We start from the raw sequence: 12,289 nt of genomic DNA on the forward strand, positions 1-12,289 counted from the left end.
CGGCAGCGCGGCGGCTCTGCCTCAGTAACCCCAACCCTTTCGCGGACACATCGGAGCTGGATCCCGCGTTCCTCGGTTCCCCCGCCTTACTTCGGGTCCTCCATCGACTCTGTTCCCTGCTGCGCGTCCCCCTCCATCCCTCTCCCCAGGCCCCCCGCCACTCTGCTGCTCCCCTCCCCAGCCCGCCCCTCTTCCTTCTCTCTGCTCCAGGCTCGACGCTCTGCCTTGGATGCGGAGCTCAGTTTTTTTCCTACTGGGGAAACTTTAAATCCCCGCGGTTCGGCTCATAAAGGAGCCATAAAAGGGGGTCTCAGCCGCAGAGAGAACTCGGAGTCGGGGAGTCCGACATGGGGGGAGGTTGTGTCGCGGCGTCGGAAAGGGGCCCTTGGGTGAGTGTACAAAGTAAATTTCAAAACCTTGGTTGTTGCCGCGGGACGCTGCCTCCGCTGGCTGCGTCCTGCGTGTATTATTGTGACCCCTGCTGGGAGGGCGCGTCTTTTCTCTGCACTTTTTAAGGCGCTTTTTCTTTTCTCTTTTTTTTTTGGTGATGCTGGTGGACCGGATTGGGTGGGGGAGCGGGTAAGAGGGAAAGCTGTCTGGCGAGGCCAGTGCCACTTGGCCGCTGCGTTGCCTCTGCCCGGACCCGCCAGACTGTGCATATTTCACTACGGGTAAACTGCCCCCAACCCCCAACTGCATCGCACAAGTCCTCATTGTTGGGGGTCTGCCGGGGCACTTCCGCTGGGCTGGGAGAGTCTGAAGGAATGGGGTGGGGGTGGGGAGGCCGGGGGTGCTTGGCGACCGCTCGCCTCGCGGCGGCGGCGGGCGGAGTGGAGAGCTCCGCGGCGCGGGCATCTGTGCGCTCCGGTGTGTGTCGCCGAGGCTGGGGTGCGTGCCCGCGTGGGTCGCTGCCTGCGTGCGCGTTTGCATGCTGGCGCCTGTGTTTAGCTCTGTTGGAAAGAGGGGCGAGTCGAGAGCTTGCGGAAGGGAGAGCGCCTTTCTCTGCCCAGAGCTGGACGCGCGGGCGAGATGCTACAATGCGGCTTGAAGCGAGCCTGCGGGGCCCGGAGCGAGAATCCTCCGCTCCTGCCGCTCCGCTCGCGCTGGCCGGGTAGACGCACGTTCACAATGTTGATGGTTTTGAATGAAGGCCGTGTGGGGGTTCCACTACCCTTCAGAACACTTAACGCGTTTTCAAGTAATCATATACATTAAAGGTGGCTTACGTTCAGAACCCGCTAATTATCCAGTTCACGTTCGTACATTTCTGTGTCGATTATAGGTCTTCAGGAAATCCATAAAATTATAAACCATTGCCACCCCCTGAATTAGCGCCCATTGTTTTTATTATCTGAACGATGAGTGATTCTGGATTGAATCCTGAATTGCTCTGGCATGAAGATAGACACGCGGGTGGGGAGGAGGTTAGAGGGAGTAGGAAGCTCCCCCCCCCAACTCTTTCACTCCCTATCCTGAAAAGGCTTGGTGACAATTCTGGAAACTGAAAGGGATCAAAGATTTTCTTGATTTCCTATTGAGAAGGGCGACCTAATCAAAGCTGTATAAAAGTCAACTTCTAAGCAATCAGAAATTGTCTGCCGATGTCCTTGATTGAAACCCTAGCATTCAAATGTAGTATTGAAGAACTCGCAGAAATGGCTTTTGAAGCGCTATTGTTCTTTTCCATATACAGAGGCCCTCTTAAAGGTTTAGGAAGTTCAAAATGCAGCTATTTGAAAGGACTGACTTTGTAACTATTTGGCAACGCTGGGAGGATCTGCAAGGATGAGAAAAGAGGCCGAGGTGGGAAGCGCAAATGTGTTCTTACTATCTTCTTGGGAACAGTGCTGCTATCAAGCGGGAATTCAGTGCTGCACATCAAGTTGGCAATTAAATCTCTTTCCTAAAGCAGATTTAGAAGATGATTTTTAGGGTTTTTTTTTTTTTGTGTGTGTGTGGTGGTTTGCTTAAGGCCTGAATAGGCATATCTGAAACATTTAATCATGTTCATTGTATTCAACAATAAAATCTGAATAAAAATTACTTATCGTTGATGACGCTCATCTCGCAAGCTGTTTCACAGTATGTTTCATTTGCAAGACACACCATTGTGCGAGGCTGCGGGGAAGAGATTATATCACTTATTGTTCATTTTCTTCTCCCAACACCAGAGAGGAATATGCTTCTTCACTCCCTTTTGCCCTCCAAAGTAATTTTTCTTATATGAATGGGTGTTTGGCTTGGTACCCGATAGCACCCATCTGAAAAACTGCTTTTAGTGGATTTTGGATGCTTGGAGCCACCCTGCAGGCAGATGAAGAATCTAATTGAGACAGCGTTTCATTTTGATAATTCACTTAAGTCACACATTTTGTTTTTGCTGAGATTTAATCCTTCTCTCGAACTAATAAAGCAAACAAAGCAGGAAAATCACAATTTATGCCTTTTAGATGGCACTTTAAAAAATAGCATAAATTAAAGGATGTTGTCAGGAACTTTAAATGTTATTTAGGACTCACTGTGACAAAGAATGTTCACTGGTTGAGTTAAGCAGTTTTGGGTAAATCACTTAACCTCTCAGAACCTCAGTTTCATCATCTGTAAAACAGGGACAATATTACCTACCTTGTGGGTCTTTTATGGGGAAAATCATCTCATTGAGCGCTTTGGCACATAACAGGATTCCAAGAGAATGGTAGCTTTTAGTAATAGGGTAGAAGGCTGTTAAAGAAAGAGGATAGCATTTGGAATTGGGAGACCAGGATAGAATCCAGCTATTTCCTTAATGATGTTTGGCAAGCCACTTCTCATATTAATAAAAAAGAATTATTAATTTTTATGGAGTACTTATATGCACTCTACATATATTAACTTATTTAATCTTTAAATAGCCTTAGAAAGTAGATACTTGTATTCTCATTTCTTTTTGATAGATAAGGAAACTGGGGCACAGGGAGATTTGGTAACTGGCCTGCAATTACATAGCAAATAAAAGATGGAACCAGGATTTAAACCCAACCATTCGGGCTCCAGGGTCTGTCCTAACCGCTGTGTTATGCTACCTCTGAATGAGGAGGTGATCCCAGCTGTCTCGCAAGTGGTTGAAAAATTTAATAGGGAATAATGAAATAGTAAGGAGGACTCTACATATTTTCCCATTTTTCAGTGCTAGCAACACAAAATGGGTGCTGCCTTATTGCCAACAGGGCTTGAGGCTGATGGTAGACATTTTGAACACTTGTGACTCTGTGATAGCTTCTAACAGATGTTGGTTTTCATTGGTTCACATTTATCTACTCTGTGAAAGATTTATTAATTGGGTAACTAGTGATCAATTAATTAGTAAATAATCAATTAGGTAATTAATTAGTAATGCAGGACTGCATTACTGCTCTTGTTAGTTACTAGATGTGATAAGCAGAGATCCTCAGACTAAAAGGTGGTATAGCAGGTGGTAAGAAGTCTGGACTTGGGCACTACACTGCCTGGCTTCAGACCTCAGCTCTGCCAGCTCCACAAGCTGTGTGGCCTTGGCCAACTTACCTAACTTCTCTGTGCTTTGGTTTTCCTTATAATAAAATAACAGTACCTACCTCATAAAATTTTGACGATTACAAATATTATCACAAAGTGCTTAGAACAGTACCTCGCTTGTAAGGTTACTTAGCTATTAGTATTATCCTTTAAATGAGATAAAAATCCTTCCCCTAGATAATAAAAAAAGTTTTCTATCACTGATATCCAGAGACTTAAGTATCCTAATAGTATGAGGTCTGTCTTTAAGAAGATATACATTCTAGGATTTCAGGCAAAGATTTTGTTTTGTTTCATTGGAAATATTTCCTTGAACATTTCTGCTCTTTGTGAAAAGGAGTTTTGGAAGTCCACATCATGCTGAACTCTGCATGCCATTGTACTTTGTAGCAATTATTTTGAGGAAAATAAAATGACTTTGGTTGAATTCTAGAGGTAGATTAGTCAACTCTCCCAATTTACAGATTGGAAAAAAAATCAGAATTGCAGCAATACAGAATTTTACAGCTGAGAGGCACCATCACAACCCAGAATTCTTGGACTCCTTGTCCAGTGCTCCTTCCACTAGACCAGATTGTCTCCTATACCAGGATAGAAAAGTGGCTTGAAAATATAAATAAAACTTGGCAGGGAAGGTGTTGTCAGGCTAACAGCATGAGCCAGCCAGACATACTGCACTGAAAAAAGAGTGTTAGTCGGAAAAGAAAACCCCTCCTCTGATATGTACCGTATTTATAGACATGAAAACTAGCACTGAGCTCAATCTATGAAATGCATGTCAGTATATGAACTTGTGTAAAAACACAAAAACAAACCATGAATCTAATTAATTACCTGAATATTTCCCTTAGGTTGGAGACCAAATGTTCAGGTTTCTTTTTCTGTGACATACTCTTTGTATTTTTCTTCCATTTAGTCCCCAGATAGGGGAAGGTTTTGGTTCAGGAATCATAAAACTCCTCTGGCTTATGTTTCATGAAATATGTAACATATTCTATTAGAAAGAAATTGCCAGCTTGCTTTTATTATTATTATTTTATTTCAGCCCAACATATAACTAATCTACAATGCCAGTGGGGGATTCTCATAAACGGAAAGGAAAACAGAAATAAAATCCTGCTGAATAGAAGAGCTCACAGTTAAAATGATGAAAGTTTCATGGTGGCAAAGGTGGCCTGTTTAGCTTAGGGGATAAAATGAGGGGTGGGCCCTCTCAGATAGTTGTAACTAGTTAGGAGTGAACCCATGTCAACAGTGTTGACCACCTAGAGTGAGTCTTGCAAAATTAACAACCCCATGCATCTGCTCTGAGCTTCAAATGGATTTCTGATTTTCCCTGTTGGTCAGTCTCTTCCATCTCTTCTTGACTGGACTCGTGATCTGTTGGTTTACTATCCATCAGTTTAGTCGTCTTCTTTTTGCTTTCTCTCTCTGCCTCTCCTTGTTTCTATTAATATCTCAGTCTTTGTATTGGTTAGTCTTTATGAGTTTGTTTCTATTCTTGTTAGTGTTACTTTGAAAATAAAAACTGAAAAGTTAGGAATATGCATTGAAAGTATCTGGGAAATTGAGGAAGGAAATTCTGGTCATGCACGTAAACATCACTTCTGTGTTCATTCAATAAATATTTACTGAGCACACATTTTGTGCCTGGCTCTGGCTCTGTGCTAGGTGTTGTGAAAGGTTCAGAGATTTCCTGCAGCCAAGATACTCATTTAACTCAGGGAGAATTTTCTAAACTTATTTGCCATAGAACTTTTGATTTCAAGGATCATATCTCAGTGTCTCCTGAAATGGACTGGGGAAAATATTTGTAGGGAATTGCTTAAGATTTTTAAGAGGAGTTAATTGTATCATGAAAATAATGTGTGTAATTTGAAATGTAGAATGGAATATTTAAGACATACAGGAAGTATAACAATACAATAAAAATGTTATATCTACCACTCAGCTAATGAAATAAAGCCAAACGAATACAGTTGAAGCCTCCTACTAACCTCTCTATGATCATATGTAACACCCTCCTGCCAGACGTAGTCATTATCATAAATTTGATATTCATCATTCCATATGATTCTTTTGAATATGTTTTTCAGAAGAACAAATCTTAACAGAATTCCATTGAACTCTCTTTCATTTTCTGGCTAGTCATGACATAGGTGATAAAAAAATAATATTTTGTCCAATAATTGTTCTGGAATAAAGGACATTTATAAACTGTTTACTGCAAGGAAAAGTGGCTTCTCCTTTTAACTCCAGTATCCGGAATGTAGTAGATGCTCAATAAGTTTATGCTCAATAGAATTGAATCAAATGTGTACAGTTCTATGTGGTTCATTAAGTTAATGTGGATAAAAAGATTAGGGTAAATTAATTGTTTTCCATGAACTATATGGAAATTCTTTGTGATCAGTGAACTGATGTGGCTTCTCCTTTTAACTCCAGTATCTGGAATGTAGTAGATGCTCAATGAGTTTATGCTCGATAGAATTGAATTAAATGTGTACAGTTTTATGTGGTTCATTAAGTTAATGTGGATAAAAAGATTGGGGTAAATTAATTGTTTTCCATGAACTATATGGAAATTCTTTGTGATCAGTGAACTTGAAAACTATTTTCTATTTTGTTGCAGTTTTTTGTAATCTGGATTTGGAAGTGAATAGTATTATCTGTTGAAAGTCATTTCTATGTTTTATTGACATCTCTTAGAATCATTAACAATAATTACTTATCCAAATCTGTCCTATTAAAATAGTTGATTCAGTGCAGCTATCCACTTCTATTATAGGAAAAATTATAAATATAAATGAATTCAGCCAAAAAGGAAATTTTAAAATTACAATGCTAATCAAATACTCATTATCCTGACACTAAATACTTTGAAGGTTTATGAGGGTCCTATCCTTGGGATGTCCAATGTCAGTTATAATTAGCTACTCTCATGCCAACACAAGAATTTCTCTAGGTATGTAGGAGGAACATCCTCTTGAAAAAGTTTACATCATCATAAATATAAGTCATATTTGGGCGACCTTTTCCTTTTTTATTGTCCTAACCCATCTTCATATGTTGCTATATACATGTCACCATGTAGAGTGAATAGCAGAATATGGGTGAAGAAGGCATGGTTGAAAGAATGAGATGAGAAAGAAAGTGGAAGACTTACAGGCCACCTGGGGGAGGTTTTTGATATTAATACTAAATCATAGATATATGGGAGATAGAAGATTAGTTTCTCCCATGGGGTTAGAAGTTGATCACGGCAGAGGATCTGCCCCTAGGGTTCTCTATCTTTGCTTTCACTGGTACAGATTTTACCTAGCAGTTTTGGGAGTTACAGCTGAACCCCAGCAGTTAGTAGAACAAGAGTGAACTTTGTGGTGTGAATGACCATAAACATGATAAAAACACTGCACAGAGGTAAGGAAGAGATGTTGTACAATGCTATTCCTTGATAATTTCTTAATAGTGGCTATGATGATGGCATGTGGCGGTGCTTGCCGGGAACTGCAGGCCACATTATTCTGAGCAGTATTATATGCACACTCACAAAACTTCGAAGTGTAAACCACAATCATTCAAATATACTCAGGTTAAACTAGAAGTGCTGGTAATCCAGTTGTGGATAAAATCAAACATGGGCCAGCCGTATGCTGAATTTGAGCTATGGCATGTATCCTTAGAACATAGTTCCAATGAATGCAAAAAGGTTATTTATGCCTTCGGGAAGCTGAATAGATTTATAGACCACAGAGAAGTTGGATTCTTGCCAACCTTCTGCTATCTAACTCCTTAATTTTAATGTAGTTGAATTTATCAATCTTTTCCTTTATGGTTAGAACTTTTTCTGTCTTATTTAAGAAAGCCTTTTTTTTTTTTTTTAACCCTGATGTCATGAACACGTTCTCCTTTATTATCTTCTGAAAGCTTTATTGTTTTGTTTGCCTTTCAAATTTAGGTTCTATGATCCGTGTGTGTGTGTGTGTGTGTGTGTGTGTGCGTGCGCGCGTGTGTGTGGTGTGAGGTAGGCATTCTACTTTTCTTGCATATGGAACAATAATTTTCCTGGAACACAGAGTCAGTTTCTTAGTATATATTTTTCTTTTGCCCAAACCAAACTTTATTTATAATAAGCCTTGGTATTTGGCAGAATAAATCCCCAAAATGTCCTTCTTTAAAAGTGTCTTGGCTTTTCTTGGCTGTCTGTCTTCCGTATATGTTTTATTACCATCTTTTAAGGTTTCACAGGAATACTCTTGATGTTTGATTTGAGTTACATTGAATTTATAGACTGATCCAGGGAGAATGCCATCATTATGATATTGAGTCTTTCTACCCATAAATATAGTAACTCTCTCCATTTATTTAGTTCTTATTTAATGTCTTTCAATACAGTTTATAATTTCCTCTACACAGGCATGAACTCTTGTTAGATTTATTTTTAGGTGCTTTATATTTTTGGAGTTGCTACTGTGAATGCTATCTTTAAAAAAATATGTTTTCTAGCTTATTAGTTTTTCATCATATGCTGCCTGTATTTCTTGTTCTAAATGATGGGGAGTCAGGAGATGAGAATAAAAAAACAAACAAAAAAAACTAGTGTTTAATGAGTGCTTACTAAGTATAAGCATACCTTGGAGATATTGCCGGTTCAGTTCCAGGCACCACCATAAAGCAAATATTGCACTAAAGCTAGTCATGTGAATTTTTTTGGTTTCTCAGTGTTTATAAAAGTTATATTTATACTATATTGTAGTCAAATTTTAAGTGCAATAGCATCATGTCAAAAACGGCAATGTACATACCTCACTGAAAATACTTTGTTACTAAAAAATTTTAACAATCATCTGAGCCTTCAGCAAGTTGTAATCTTTTTGCTGGTGGAGGGTCTCACTTTGGTGTTGTTGGCTGCTGACTGATCAGAGTCGTGGTTGCTGAAGGTTGGGGTGGCTGTGGCCATTTCTTAAAATAAGACAACAGTGAAGTTGGCCACATCGGATGACTCTTCCTTTCACTAAATATTTCTCTGAATATGTGGTGCTGTTTGGTAGCATTTTACCCACAGTAGAACTTCTTTCAAAATCAGAATCAATCTTCTCAAACTCTGCCACTGCTTTATCAATTAAGTTTATGTAACATTCTAAATCTTTTGTTGTCATTTCAACAATGTTTATAGCATCTTCACCCAGGAGCAGATTCCATCTCAGGAAACCACTTTTTTTCCTTATCCATAAGAAGCAACTCCTCTTTCATTAAAGCTTTATCATGAATTTGTAGCAATTTAGTTATGTCTTCAGGCTCCACTTCTAATTCTCATTCTTTTTCTTTTTCTACCACATCTGCTGTTACTGCCTCCACTGAAGTTGTGAACCCCTCACAGTCATCCATGAGAGTTGGAATCAGTTTCTTCCAAACTCCTGTTAATGTTGATATTTAGCCCTCCTCCCATGAATCATGAATGTGCTTAATGGCTCTAGAATGGTGAATCTTTGTCATAAGGTTTTCAGTTAACTTTGCCCATATCAGTCTGAGGAATCACTATGGCAGCTTTAGCCTTACAGAATGTATTTCTGAAATGATAAGACTTGAAGGTCTAAATTACTATTTGATCCATGGCATGCAGAATGGATGTTGTGAAGATATGAAAACAACATTAATTTCCTTGTACGTATCTATTAGAGCTCTTGGGTGACTAGGTGCGTTATCAGTGAGCACTAATATTTTGAAATAAATCTTTTTTTCTAAGCAGTAGGTCTCAACAGTGGGCTTAAAATATTTAGTAAACTATGCTGTAAACAGATGCCATTCAGGCTTTGTTGTTCTATTTATAGAGCACAGGCAGAGTAGATTTAGTATAATTCTTAAAGGCCCTAGGATTTTCAGAATGGTAAATGAGCATTGGCTCCAGCTCAAAGTCACCAGCTGCATTAGCTCCTACCAAGTCAGCCTGTCCTTCGAAACTTTGAAATCAGGCACAGTCTTCTCTCTAGTTATGAAAGTCCTAGGTGGGATCTTTCAGTATAAGTTTGTTTTGTCTACATTGAAATCTGTTGTTTAGTATAGCCACTTTAATCAATGATTTAGCTAGATCTTCTGGATAACTTGCTGCAACTTCTATATCAGCACTTGCTGCTTCATCTTGCACTTTGATGTTATAGAGATGGCTCTTTTCTTAAACCTCATGAACCAACCTCTGCTAGCTTCCAACTTTTCTTGTGCAGCTTCCTTACCTCTCTCAGCCTTCACAGAATTAAAGAATTAGGGTCTTGCTCTGGATTAGGCTTTGGCTTAAGAGAATGTTGCGGCTGGTTTGATCGTCTATCCAACCACGACAACTTACTCTATGTTGACAGCGAGGCTGTTTCACTTTCTTATCATTCATGTGTTCACTGGAATAGCACTTTTAATTTCCTTTGAGAACTTTTTTTACATTCACAACTTGGCTAGTTGGTGCAAGAGGCCTAGCTTTTGGACTGTCTCAGCTTTCACCATGTCTTCTTGCTAAGCTTAATCATTTCTAGCTTTTGATTTAAAATGAGAGATGAGTGACTCTTCCTTTCACTTGAACACTTAGAGGACATTGTAGGGTTATGAATTGGCCTAATTTCAATGTTGTTGTGTTTCAGGGAATAGGGAGGCCTGAGGAGAGGGACAGAGATGAGGGGACAGCCACTGGGTAGAGTATTCAGAACACTCACAACATTTATTCATTAACTTTGCTATCTTATATGGGCCAGGTTTGTGGCACCCTAAAATAATTATAATAGTAATATCAAAGATCGCTGATCACAGATCACCATAATAGATATAATAATAATGAGAAAAATTGAGAGAATTACCAAAATGTGACACAGAGACAGGAAGTGAGCACATGCAGCTGGAAAATGGCACCATTAGACTTGCTCGTCACAGGGTCGCCACCCACAAACCTTCAATTTGTAAAAAATGCAATAACTGTGAAGTGCAATAAAACAAGGTGTGCCTCTACTAGGTGCTTTCCACACTCTCATGTGATACCCAGAACCGTTTCAGGGAAAGGGCTGTGGATAGCTTAGCTTCACTCTTGACAAGGTCACTGCCCTCCTTTGCAGACTGACAGTGCAGAGGGCATAAGAGGACATCCTTCATCCCAAAGGGCCAGCGGGAGGGCAGGGTAAGGAATGGGGCTAGTGATGGGGTGATCAACCCAAGCTGCAGCCAGTCCCTTTGTTCAGGTGGCAGAGGTTTTTTGACAGATATCTCTGGGTTTCCCATAGAGGGGATGTGGGAAGGTAGGCATAGTCCCCTGCTGGTTGGATGCCCTGTCCAGTGTGTGTCACTGGTGCTGGCGCCTGGTCTGGCATTTCAGGCAGACCATAGTTATTTGGTTGCCTGAGGTGAAGGTTTTGGCTGATGTCTCAGGTCAGTGAATATTATTCCCACCTCCAGATGGGGAGCCGTAGGTGTAGGGAGCGAAACCATGTGTCCGGGTCATCAGGCTGAGCTGGGATAGAGATCCAGCTCTCCTTGCACCAGACCAGGGCTCTTCCATCCCACACGTTGACTGAAGATCCTCAAGCATGCTATGAGGATGATGTCGTGAAATACTGGCAGGGTTTTTCTATCGGAGGAAGTGCCATTATGTGTGGGAACTGTGATTTATATTACATCTGTAAAAAGGGGGATAATGGGAGAGATGTCTGACTATGGCCCATGTGGTGGCTGTTACCTGCCAATTACACCCCCTCCCCATATCCCTTGTGCCATTAATCTTTTCACAAGTCCACTCCCGCTCTTTCTCCCCATTCAAATAATATTCATATTTGAGGACCTAGGGCGGGTATTCATTTCTCCCTACAAGTTCCCCTTTACGACATCAGTGTTGATAAATTTCAAATTCCTCTTTTCCCCTTGGCAAAGGCTGCACCTCTTTTCCCTTTCTCTCACATCTGTCATCAGTCCATGCTTCGTTGTATTTTTTGGAATGAAAGTAATACACACAGTACTAGTTTAGGTTGATATAAAAGAGGATGTCTCATATAAAACAAGGTTAAGGAAAAGGAAAGCTGACCACTTAGTTGCCCTGAAAAACACCATGTATTTTCTGTTTGCCATCTGTGAGTTCACACTAGTCGGGCCAGATATCATTCTGTGTGTATTTGACTGTTCCGAATGTATCAGTGGAGAAAGGAAGTCTTGGTTTGTTTGAGTAGCCATAAATCAACATGTTTGGGAGTAAGAGGGGCCGAGAGGTAGGGGACTTGGGGGATCGGACCATTGTTGCTTTTTAAAAAAATAAAGGTCATAGGGTGTAGGCTCAATCTAAGTTTGGTACCTCCCTCTGCCTGCCTTTGCAAGGTGTGTGACTCTTTGTAGGCCTCTGGGGCACTGGATCTGAAACAGCACACTTCATTATGTCTTCAGCTATTCTGTTCCACACCCGTTAATCTGGATGCTTCTAAACATTGAGAGTTTCTAAAGTGCCTTTTCAAAGAAAGGCACTGTAAATGCTTGCTACCGTTAATTTTTAAAATCTAGCATAGTTCCGTTGCAGTAGAAGGGAGGATGTCCCTGTAGTGAACTATCTTGAGTCCACGAGAACAAAATAAGGGCTTTTTTTACACATTTCCTTTGAGACCTGTTTTTATTATTCCCAGACTGTGCTTTTTCTTTCCTTTCCTGTCCTTTTCTGTTCGATCCTCCTTCCCTCCCTCTCTTCCTTTCCTTCCTTCCCTTTTCCCTCCAGTTCTGTCAAATCAAAGGAGTTGCATGAAAT

At 40.5% G+C, this 12,289-nt stretch overlaps 1 protein-coding gene across 1 annotated transcript in view; it reads left to right on the forward strand.

Moving 5' to 3' along the window:
• The first annotated feature begins 208 nt into the window (after positions 1 to 208).
• The window catches only part of DAB1 (Dab, reelin signal transducer, homolog 1 (Drosophila)), a 393,749-nt gene continuing 381,668 nt past the window's right edge, over positions 209 to 12,289 (forward strand). Inside the window, exon 1 of the mRNA XM_012639388.1 lies at positions 209 to 389. The gene's annotated coding sequence lies outside the window, so the exon portion shown is untranslated. The remainder of the gene's footprint in view (positions 390 to 12,289) is intronic.

This window comes from Propithecus coquereli, unplaced genomic scaffold (assembly GCF_000956105.1).
Source record: "Propithecus coquereli isolate 6110/MARCELLA unplaced genomic scaffold, Pcoq_1.0 Scaffold14, whole genome shotgun sequence".
Lineage (NCBI taxonomy): Eukaryota > Metazoa > Chordata > Mammalia > Primates > Indriidae > Propithecus > Propithecus coquereli.